The 12,330-nt window shown below is 42.1% G+C and overlaps 1 protein-coding gene across 2 annotated transcripts in view; it reads left to right on the plus strand.

Moving 5' to 3' along the window:
• Nucleotides 1–241: 241 nt before the first annotated feature.
• NPY5R (neuropeptide Y receptor Y5) overlaps nucleotides 242–12,330 on the plus strand; it is a 141,677-nt gene continuing 129,588 nt past the window's right edge. The window contains exon 1 of one of the 2 annotated variants that reach the window (XM_082260043.1): nucleotides 242–387. The gene's annotated coding sequence lies outside the window, so the exon portion shown is untranslated. The other variant, XM_082260042.1, reaches the window with a different exon arrangement.

The raw sequence follows: 12,330 nt of genomic DNA on the forward strand, positions 1-12,330 counted from the left end.
TTTTATTCTTTTGTACATAAATACAGAAAAAGGTATAAAGATAGATAGATAGACAGACAGATAGATAAATAGACATGCTATGCTATATGATCATAGTTGTTGGTAAGTGATATCTGCAGGCTCACGATCATTTGTAGTAATGGATCACTGAAACAAACTGTATCTGTATGCAAGTTTCCAGATGAAAACAATGACCGCATGTGTCCACCAGGTGGCAGTGACCCTCGCACATACTACAGGGACCTTATACAGCGCTTGGCAATTGAAACTTCTCCACTCTACAAAGCTGCTGCCAGCTGAAGGCGTATGTCCCTGTGAATGTCCCTGTGTATGTCCCTGTGCTTTCACATCTCACAGCCGCATTGGTAAGCAGCACACCTCAAGCAGGTAATGTACAAGTCATGGGGAATGATGCATGCTGTCCTTGCTGTATGAGTTGGCAGAGGATGTTAATATAAAGTGGAGTTCAGCTTTAAGGGGAGTAGCTTCATCTTCCACAATCTTTTCAGTGTCAGTGACAAAAATATCTGGATCTATGCCCCATCCTCTCTCTCTTCATCCACATGTATTGTCCATCTCTCAGTATTATTTGTACAAGGAGCTGTAACTGACATCTAAGCAAGGTATAGTAACATTTCATGGATGTTTGTTTCCCTTTTCTGATTCTTATCTTACTACTAAAACTATATCTCATTCACTGTATGTCATGACATGTGTTTACACCTTGCTGACTTCTTGTAGACAGGTAAATGAAAGAGTTATGTCCATAGGAAGGTGAATGAAGATTCCCTGTCACAGCAATGCACTGACTGTCAATCATATACCTTTAGGATGTATAGTGGGACTGTGTGTTGTGTTTACTTTTTATATGTGCGTAGTAGCGTCACAGTCTCAGTATTATATCTAAAGAATCTTGTAATCAGCAGTTTGTCTGACCAGGATTAGCATAAATTAGAGAAACATATTGACTTTTGACAATCAATGTTTAGCCAGCAGGCACCCATGCACTTATTAAATAAAGGAGTACCTTTAACCCAAGTCTGCACTCCTTTCAAACAGCCAATCGGGTTCAGGGGAACTTAAAAATGCAGCCATGTTTCTAAAGTGAACCAAGTCTGAAGTCTAACTTACTCCTTTAAACTGGCCATGGCTATCAGAGGACTGAATGTTTTTTACAGGCGGTATATGACCTCCAAAAGATTTTTATTTCAAAATATCTTTCTATACAAAAGCAAACTCTGTTCAGGTTTATTTCAGATGAGGGGTAACCTCAGACACTTCTGGTTTTGTCTTGGGGACAAATAAAAACATCTGGAACCGGTAGCTATTTCCCCCTGCAGATTGGTCAGCCAGGGATACCTAGGGCATTTTACAGAACTTTTGTAAGGTTTAAAATGAAGATGTAAATATTACATAAATATACCTAACAATCTAACTCTGCTGGATAATTCTATGTAATTTAAATGATTCAGAAATGATGGTATTTAAAAGTGCCATGAATATGTTAACATTTTGACACTCTTCAGCGTATCTTTTTCTGTTCTAAAGAAAAAGTAATTTGGTTCACCACGTTCTTTCCAGGCTAATTCCTGAATGGGAGGGTCTGTGTTCATTATAACCACCTGGTGCACTGTTTTAATGAGGAAAGCTGCAGTGTCTGCATTCTTTTAGATGTAGTTATTCCTTAAGGATCATTTACATTAGCAGTTGGAGGACGAGGGGGGGTGGAAAAAACATGTGGTATATCCACCTTTAAGCTGCAAAGGCAGCGGGAGGGGGTGTACACATGCAATATATTACTGCAGCAGCAAGATTTGACCCCTCTGTTGCTTTTAGTGGGCAGCATCGCTTGCCAAACGTGACCCATTCAAGTGATTTTTAGGGGCTAAAACAGGTGGGGAGGAGGCGACATAATGTCTGCTCACTGGCTAACATCCTCTGAAGAGTGATCCACCCTGGGTCACTCTTCAGAGGGCTACCGCTTGTGTAAACCAGCTCTTACCAAAAATGTAATTCCTATTGCAGGGGAAGCCTCATTTTTTTACTTATATCTTCGTGCAGACATTTGAGAAAATCAGTGAGCCAGTCACACAAGCAAGAAATGATAATTCTGGGAATATTTTGTATACCAATGTGTACAGAACACCTGCAGTTTCCCTTATTGCATTGAATTTTTTGAGCATTTTTAGAAAATTGCAGCAACTTTCAACTGAAATGGAAAGAGAATTTCTAATTGCAATAAATCAGCAATAACAAATTAATAACAAATATATTTTATAATATTTTTGACTAATGAAAGTGGCGTTCTCCTTTAAAAAAGAACATTTATTTAAATGGCAAAGTTTTATTTAGTTGCAATGTTTTTGTTTTTTTTCCCTCCAAACTTTTTAGTTGATATAAAATCCTGTGGGTGAAGTTAAAGCAGTATTAAACCCAAAAATCAAAGATTTATTATTTTGCAGGTTACCAATTCTTAGATGTGATGATTATTGCATTTGTTTTCTTTCTTGGGCTTGATTTCTTTTCTTTTCAAATGGTGATCATGCCAGTAAGTCTGATGTTTTTCAACAGAGCAAGATGTCCTGCAGATGTAAAAGTTAGAGGGTTGAAACAAATCATTTAACACTGACAGGGTGCTTACAATGATCCATTTTTATGAATGTAAAACCTTTATACCAGAAGGGAAAAAAAAACTTTTGCTGTACCTGCTTATAAAGTGTAAGCTGCAATTCGGCTTCAATTTGTTAGTGTATCCAAATCTGCTAACACTCCCCTCCCCTAAAAACTGAAAATACTGCTGCCCAAAGGTTTCTCTGTTTCTCATTCATCCAGATTGGAGGCACCTAATACAGGAGGTGTGTGCCTAGTTCATAAGGTGAAAAAAAAAGGAAAAATGCCTAAAAATGAAAACGAATGCAGCCAGCACATCTAATGGTTAGTAAGCTCCAATATGCTACATTTTTAGTTTGGAGTTTAAGACCATTTGAAGGCCAGTTCCATAAAAATCTCCCCACATTGTCCAGGGTGGTTTTAGCAGAAGCCCTTTTAATTGTCATAAAGATCCGCAATCTTCGTTGTCTAAATTAAGCTCATTGCATGTTGTATTCTACAGCAGGAAAAATACACCTGAAGCAGTGCTGGAGCTGTCAACTACTTATTAATTCTTTTAGAGTGCACACAACTCATCTCAAAGAGCTTTCGGAGGAATGATGTGGTTCCAGGGAACAAAATAGACATCTTTGCAAACATCATGCATCACAGCCATCAGGCATATTTAATGAGGCAGGCAAGAAGCAGGAAGGATGTGCAACATCAAGTAACCCATATCATATATTGTATCCCTCTAAAGGAAAGACTTCAAGATCTGTGCTTTGGCATTACAGTGGTACATAAATTGGCCACTACATTTTATGAGAACCTCAGTCAGTATGTCTGCAAAATGTGAACCATTTAGAAAAGTCACCTAAAGCAAAGCATTTAGAATTTCCAAGACTAGGAACTGCAGAGCAATAAAATAGTAACAGCACTATGCAAAAAAACAGCAAATGCTGTTTTGACAGTGCATAGTATTTTTTCTAATGTATTTAAATAATTATTAAAAAAAAAAAAAAAAAAACGGAATCATATTATGGATTAGAAATAAATGGATTCTTTAAGTATATAAAATCATGCGAATTAGAAACCTTTAAAATTAGGCTTTGTCCCATTTTCCTATTGTATTTGTACAATGAATTGTGAACATTTATTTTCCTTGGACTTAACATATTGTCTATAAAGATTGTAATAAGCTGCTTTATAATTTAATTCAGATGCTTTTGAATTTATTTGTTAAGGCAAATACCAATCTTTCTCCAAAATGCAACAACCCGCAAGAACCATCCAGAACTCTTTTAGCAGTGGGTTCCTGAGTGCCAGCTCCATCGCCAGCTAGCTTATCAACTACTTAAATGTTAAATATCTCATACTACAGCACTGACATGTGACCGGGACCAGATGGCTTGCACCTGAGGGTTCTTAAAGAGCTCAGCCAGGTGATTGCCAGACCATTATTCTTGATCTTTAAAGCGGAGTTCCGGGCACAAAAACGACTTTTTTTTTTTGTGCCCCTCCGCTAGGTAGACCTCACCTGAAAAGGAATTGGATAGTTATTTTTATTTTTTTTGTTTACTTACCTTTTTATTGAAGATCGTAAATACTCACCTCTGACTGCTTCCTCCCTCGGAGCCGCGGCTCACCCCGTCACTTCCTGCCTCGCTATGATTCCTGGGAGCTGAACGTCACAGCTCCCAGGAATCAATGCGACGGCACTGGCCCCGCTCGTCATTTCCGGGCGACGCCGCATTCCCCTGCTAAACAGCTTCTGGGCATGCCCAGAAGCTGTTTAGGAATGCGGCGCCGCGCCGGAAGTGACGAGAGGGGCCGGTGCGGCGCATTCTGGGACAAGAAGACGCGGAAGAAGACAGAGAAGAGGACCGCGCCGGCTTCAGCTGCCCACAACAGAGATGGAAACGCTGTGGAAGAAATTTTATAAGTAAGTATTTCTTCTAAAAGGTAAGTGCGAACTGGGACAGATCAGAGGCTAGCCATTGTGGAATGTGCTAGCCCTGACTGTCCTGGGGGTATGTTCAGTAAAAAATCATTTCTGTGCCCGGAACTCCGCTTTAAGGATAGTTTACAGATGGGTATTGGGGCCAGCTGATTGGAAAAAAGCCAACGTGGTACCAATATTTAAAAAGGGGCCGAGATATATCCTGGGTAACTATAGGCCGGTTAGCCTAACATCAGTAGTCTGCAAGATTTTGGGGGGGGATGTTAAGAGACCACATACAAGACTTTAGTAATGAAAACGGTATTATTAGTAGTAATCAGCATGGATTCATGACAAATCATTCTTGACAAACCAATCTATTAACCTTCTATGATAAAGTGAGCTGCCATCTAGATAAAGGTAAGCCTGTGGATGTGGTGTACCTGGACTTCGCAAAGGCCTTTGACACTGTTCCCCTCAAACGCTTACTGTTCAAACTAAGGAAGGTAGGTATGGACCATAAGGTGAGTACCTGGATAGAGAACTGGCTCCAGGGGAGGTTGCAAAGGGTGGTGATTAATGGGGAGTACTCAGATTGGGTGGGTGTGGAAAGCGGGGTCCCCCAGGGTTCTGTTCTGGGGCCAATCCTGTTTAATTTATTCATAAATGATCTAGAGGAGGGGATATCGAGCAAATGGATTTACGGATGATATTAAACTAAGCATGCCAATATCTTCTGGGCAGGATGTGGAAACCTTACAAGCGGACCTGAACAAAATTATGGGGTGGGCAACTACATGGCAGATGAGGTTTAATGTTGAAAAATGTAAAGTAATGCACCTGGGTGCCAGAAACCAGAAAGCAAGCTACTCGCTGGGGGGGGGGGGGGGGCTCTGGGTGAGTCTAGGATGGAAAAGGTCCTGGTGTTACTGGTAGACAACAGTCTTGGCAGTGGCATACAATGCCAAGCCGCTGCAAGCAAAGCCAACAGAATACTGGGATGTATAAAAAAGGGGATTCACTCCAGAAATAAATAGATTATTCTCCCATTCTACAAGACTCTGGTCCGGCCACATTTGGAGTATGTTGTCCAGTTCTGGGCACGGGTCCTCAGGAAGGATGTGCTGGAACTGGAAAGAGTTCAGAGAAGGGCAACAAAAATAATTAGGGGAATGGAGGACATCAGCTATGAGGAAAGACTACAAGCACTGAACTTATTCTCTCTGGAGAAGAGACGATTGAGGGGGGATATGATATCAATGTACAAATATTGTAGTGGCAACCCTAGCATAAGAAACAAACTATTCAAAGAAAGGGAATATGATAAGACTAGTGGCCACTCACTAAGACTAGAGGAAAGGCGGTTTAACCTTTAAATACGCAGGGGGTTCTTCACTGTGAGAGCAGTAAGGATGTGGAATTCGCTTCCACAAGCAGTGGTATCAGCAGGGAGCATTGATAGTTTAAAAAAAACTATTAGATGGGCACCCTAAAGACCACAACATAGAGGGGTATACAATGTACGGTTAACAGCAAACACACACACACACACATCATAGGTTGAACTGGATGGACTGGTGTCTTTTTTCAACCTCACTAACTATGTATCACTATGTATAAACCTCACAGCACAATAATATAGTGTACATTAGAATACATACCTCAACTTACTCCATTCTGCTCATACAAAACTCTATCATCCTGCAGCAAACCACAGTCAGAGTCGCTTGTCAAATGTCAGAGTGGCAGGTGGGGCCTGATGCATTGGGTGATGCTTACCAAGCCTTGATATCAAGTGGCGGGTGGTAATCTGGCATATTAGGAGCTGCTCTCAAAGCTTTAAAGTCAAGTGGCGGGTGGTAATCTGGCATATTAGGAGCTGCTCTCAAAGCTTTAAAGTCAAGTGGTTGATGGCAGCTTGGTGTAATATGCAATGCCTCCAAAGTCTTGATATCAAGTGACAATTGGCAGCCTGACATTGGGAGATGCACACAAAGCTTAAAAATCAAACAGCTGGGGACAGCCTGGAATATTTGGTGATGCTTACAAATCCTTGTTATCAAGTGTGGGTGGCAGCCTTTTATATTGGGAGATGCCCACAAAGCTTTGAAATCAAGTGGTGGGTGGCAGCCTGGCATATTGGGAGATGCCTATAAAGTAAAGCTGCACGATTCTGGATAAAATGAGTATCACAATTTTTTTTGCTTAGAATAAAGATCACAATTCTCTCACGATTCTCGGCGTAATATCATCTTTTACATTATACAAAAAAATTGGGCTTAGCCCCCATTCACACTGGGGCGACGCTACTTCGCACCGTGACCTCCGAGGTCGCGGTGCGAGCAGCGCGCCGCTACCTCGGAGCGGCCGCCACGGACTTCGTAACATTGAAGTCTATGGCGGTCGCCTCCTGGTCGCCCCAAAGAAGCTCCGGACCCTTTTTCTGAGTCGGAGCGACTTGTGTCGCTCCTATCAGAACGGGTCCGCAGCTTCCCTATGGGAGGCGACCTGCGGCGACCTGTGAGGCGACCAGGTCGCCTCACAGGTCGCCCCAGTGTGAACGGGGGCTTACTTTACTCTTTAGTTTTTTAAATTCATGCAGCCTTAACAATGTTGATAAACATTTGAGGAAGCTCTTCTTTTTTTTGACAGCTGTGAGTGAGCAGAGAACGGCTCTGTAAGAATCGAAGCCATGCTGTTTTAAGTTTGTGGGGCAGGATGAAACGAGATTGGGATTTTTTAACGATTAATTGTGCAGCTCTACTACAAAGCTTAATCAAGTGGCTGGTGGCAGCCTAGTGTAATAGACAATCTCCACAAAGTCTTGATATCAAGTGGTGGGTGGTAGCCTGGCATGTTGGTTGATTCTTACATAGCCTTGACATCAAGCACCAGGTGGTAGCCTGGCATATTGGGAGATGCCCACAAAGCTTTAATGTAATAGGCAATGCCCATAAAGTCTTGATATCAAGTGACGGTTGGCAGCCTGATATATTGGGAGATGCCTAAAAAGTTTTAAAATCAAGTGGCTGGTGGTATCCTGTCATTTTGGCTGATGCTTGCCTTGATATCAAGTGGTAGGTGGTAGCCTGGCATATTGGGAGATGCCCACAAAGCTTTGAAATCAAGTGGTGGGTGGCAGCCTGATGTAATAGGCAATGCTTATAAAGTCTTGATATCAAGTGACGGTTAGCAGCCGTCAAGTAGAAATCAAGTAGTGGGTGGTAGCCCTGTGCAATAGGCATTATGGACAAAAGTCCATAAAGTCTTGATATCAAATGACGGTTGGCAGTCTGACATATTGGGAGATGCCCGAAAAGCTTTAAAATCAAGTGGTTGTTGGCAGCCTGGCATGTTGGGTGATGCATGCAAAGCCTTGATATCAAGTTGTAGGTGGCAGCCCGGCATGTTGGGAGATGCCCACAAAGCTTTACATTCAAGTTGCTGGTGGCAGCCTAGTGTAATAGGCAATGCCCATAAAGTCTTGATATCAAGTGATGGTTGACAGCCTGATATATTGGGAGATGCTCACAAAGCTTTAAAGTCAAGTGTCAGGTAATAGCCTGGCATATTGGGTGATGCTTACACAGCTTTGATATCAAGTGTCAGGTGGTAGCCTGGCATATTGGGAGATGCCCACAATGCTTTAAAATCAAGTGGTGGGTGGCAGCCTGGTGTAACAGGCAATGCTTATAAAGTCTTGATATCAAGTGACGGCTAGCAGCCTGACATATTGAGAGATGTCCAAAAAGCTTTAAACTTAAGTGGCTGTTGGCAGCCTGGCATATTGGGTGATCCTTACAAAGCCTTTATATCAAGCGTCAGGTGGTAGTCTGGCATATTGTGAAATGCCCACAAAGCTTTAAAAAAAGTAGTGGGTGGTAGCCCTGAGTAATAGGCATTATGGACAAAACGTCCATAAAGTCTTGATATCAAATGACGGTTGGCAGCCTGACATATTGGGAGATGCCCAAAAAGCTTTAAAATCATGTGGCTGTTGGCAGCCTGGCATGTTGGATGATGCATACAAAGCCTTGATATCCAGTTGTGGGTGGCAGCCCGGCATGTTGGGAGGTGCCCACAAAGCTTTATATTCAAGTTGCTGGTGGCAGTGTGGTGTAATAGGCAATGCCCATAAAGTCTTGATATCAAGTGATGGTTGACAGCCTGATATATTGGGAGATTTTCACAAAGCTTTAAAGTCAAGTGTCGGGTGGCAGCCTGGCATATTGGGTGATGCTTACACAGCTTTGATATCAAGTGTCAGGTGGTAGCCTGGCATATTGGGAGATGCCCACAATGCTTTAAAATCAAGTGGTGGGTGGCAGCCTGGTGTAATAGGCAATGCTTATAAAGTCTTGATATCAAGTTCGCAGCCGTCAAGTAGGAATCAAGTAGTGGGTGGTAGCCCTGTGTAATAGGCATTATGGACAAAATGTCCATAAAGTCTTGATATCATATGACGGTTGGCAGCCTGAGGTGTTGGGAGATGCCCAAAAAGCTTTAACTAGTTCCGGACCGCCGGCCGACGTTTTACGTCGGTACTTTGATGTCAAATACCAGATAGCTGCCATAATCTCGGTATTTTTTTAAACTGCTGGTGGTCCTCTTTTACATAAGGGTGGTCCCAGCGGCAGATTCCCTACGGGATCACCCTCACAGGCAGGAAGTCGAGTGAAGGCAAGATGGCCCTCACTCGACTCAATGACCGGAGTGGCGTCAAACGTAGTCTCCTAGCAACGCATTTAAAGAGTCCATTTTTTTTCATCATGAAAAATTACTCTTTTTTTTTTTCTTTTTTAGTATAGATGTGAAATCTGAGGTCTTTTTGACCCCAGATCTCACATTAAAGAGGTCCTGTCATGCTTATTCTATTACAAGGGATGTTTACATTCCTTGTAATAGGAATAAAAATGATCAAAAAATGTTTTTTTTTAAAAACTGTGTAAAAATAAAAAAATGATAGATAAAATAAATAGGAAAAAAATAATTAAAATGCCCCTTTCCCCGTTAGTTTAACTTGCATGCAGAAGCGAGCGCACACAAAAGTCCCGCCCACATATGTAAACGGTGTTCAAACCACACATGGGTGGTATCACCACGATTGTTTGAGTGAGAGCAATAATTTGAGCCCTAGACCTCCTCTGTAACTCTAAGCTGGTAACCTGTAGAATTTTCTAAAATGTTGTCTATGGGGATTTTTAACTACTTCAATGCAGTGCACTGTCATCCCCTTCCTGCCCAGGCCAATTTTCAGCTTTGAGCGATGTCGCACTTTGAATGACAATCGCGCAGTCATGCTACACTGTACTCATATGAAATTTTTATCATTTTTTTCACACAAATAGAGATATCTTTTGGTGGTACTTAATCACCTCTGGGTTTTTTATTTCTTACAAAAAAAAAAAGAAAAAAGACAGAAAATTTTGAAAAAAAAGTTTTTCTTATTTTCTGTGACTAAATTTTGAAAATAAGTAATTTTTCTCCTTCACTGATGTGCACTGATGAGGCGGCACTTATGGGCACTGATGGGGTGGCACTGATGAGGAGGTACTAATATGCCGCACTGATGGGCACTGATAGGTGGCACTGATGAGCACTTATAGGTGGCACTGATGGACACTGATAGGCGGCACTGATGGGTGGCACTGACAAGCACTGAAATGCGGCACTGATGGGCACTGGTGGGTGGCACTGATGGACAATGATGGGCAGCACAGATGAGCAGGCACTGACTGGCAACACTGTGGGCACTGATGGCTGGCACTGTTTTTGACTTTTTTCTACTAATTTCTGTAATCAGGGCACTTGGTTCCCCTTTGAGGAAGAGCCGCTGATCGGCTCTCCTGGCCACACACTCTGACAATGTGAGGCGAGAAGAGCCGGTAAACGGCACTTCCTCATTTACATGTGACCAGCTGTGATTGGACACAGCCGATCACATGGGTAAAGAGCCAAGTAATTGGCTCTTTACCAAGATCGGGGTCGCGCCATGTCCTAGCAGCACGGCGCGGTCACAATCGCCGCACTGCACGCCCCCGCGGGCACGCAAGAGAGGCTGCTCTGGTGCGCCGTCTTATGACGGCGTCCCAGAACAATAGCCGCACTGCTCCACTGTCATTTTACGATGGGCGGGCGGGAAGTAGGTAAGTACCAATGTTTGCCGCCATTCCACGAGCATGCACAATTTTGAAGCATAACATGTTGGGTATCTATTTACTCGGCGTAACATTATCTTTCACATTATAGAAAAAAATTGGGCTAACTTTACTGTTTTCTTATTTTTAAATTCCAAAAAGTTAATTTTTGCAAAAAAAATCGAATTTGGAAGACCGCTGCACAAATACGGTGTGAGAAAACATATTGCAACAATCTCCATTTTATTCTCTAGGGTCTCTGCTAAAAAAAAATATATAATGTTTGGGGGTTCATATTGGATGCTGCTTGCAAAGCTTTGATATCAAGTGGTGGGTGGCAGCCCGGCATATTGGGAGATGCCCACAAAACTTTACATGTAAGTTGTTGGTGGCAGCCTGGTGTAATAGGCAATGCCCATAAAGTCTTGATATTAAGTGACGATTGGCAGCCCGACATATTGGGAGATGGATGTTCAAAAATACTAATTATTTCAACATTTAATTGGAAAGTTAATGTTTGCTATGATTTACTCTACTGTAGAGGTTTGATGACCTATAATAAAACATTTTAAGGGGCTATGAGTCAAAAGGGAAGGGCGGAACAAAGGAGGGGGGCCTGTCTTGTGGCTTTTAAAGCCAGTAGTCAGTGTTTGTATGTTGAAAATCACAGCTATAGTTTGTTTCAGCGAGGCTTCACGTCTTTGCTGCAACAGTAACTACTTAAAGCAACAATATTGCCAAAAAAGTGCAATTCTGCAAATGGAGAGAACTAATAATTATTTCTCTCAACTCCCTTTCCTCTTACCCTTGCTCTTTTGAAGAGCCTCAAAGGCAAATAAATTCTTAGCACATGACACATCATGGTGCGTTGCCTGCCTGCATAGTCTGCAGTATGTTGTTATTCCACCTGCTGGTTGATATGTCATCGGGCACTAAACACCTACTGGTCGCTATGTATCAGCCAGCCCTTTGCTTAGGCCAGAAAAGAAAACACCTGATCCCTATGCCATAAACAAGTGGCTCCGAGATCACAGTGGTGTGAGTAACTGATTAGGGTATTAAAATATTACATTACAGCATATATGCTTTTAACTATAAAAAAATTATATATAAAAGTCTTATTATTCTGAGTTTTTAGCCATATACACCTTCTGGACCTCTCCTACCTATCCATATATAAACGATATCTCCTGAATATAAGAACAGCAGATGATGTACCCTCTGGCGGGAAAGTGAAGTGACACCATTGTGTAAGAGCATCATAGCAAAGTGCCAACAGTTGGTATTTACCAAGACTTACAGGTAGTGATCAACTGATATTGGTTTTTCATTGCCAATACCAATACCGATATTTTGGCCATTGCATATCGGTATCGGCCGATATTGGGCGATATTTTCGTACATTTTTTATCACTTGACAGGTACTCTTGTGGAGGAAATTGGGGGTCTAAATGACCCCAAACCCCTGCTCTGCACTTAAAAGCATTCAAAACGCCAAGTTTGGCTGTATTGAATGCTGTCATTTTTTTTAATATGGCGCCGAATACCTGGAAGTGATGTCACTCTTATGTGACATCACTTCCAGGTTTTTACATGGAGACCCGATCAGAGCCAAATGCAGCTTTGAACAGGTCTTCGGCGGCCTGTGCAGGCTGGTTGCCTGGG

This window comes from Pelophylax lessonae (genome assembly GCF_965119305.1).
Source record: "Pelophylax lessonae genome assembly, chromosome: 1".
Lineage (NCBI taxonomy): Eukaryota > Metazoa > Chordata > Amphibia > Anura > Ranidae > Pelophylax > Pelophylax lessonae.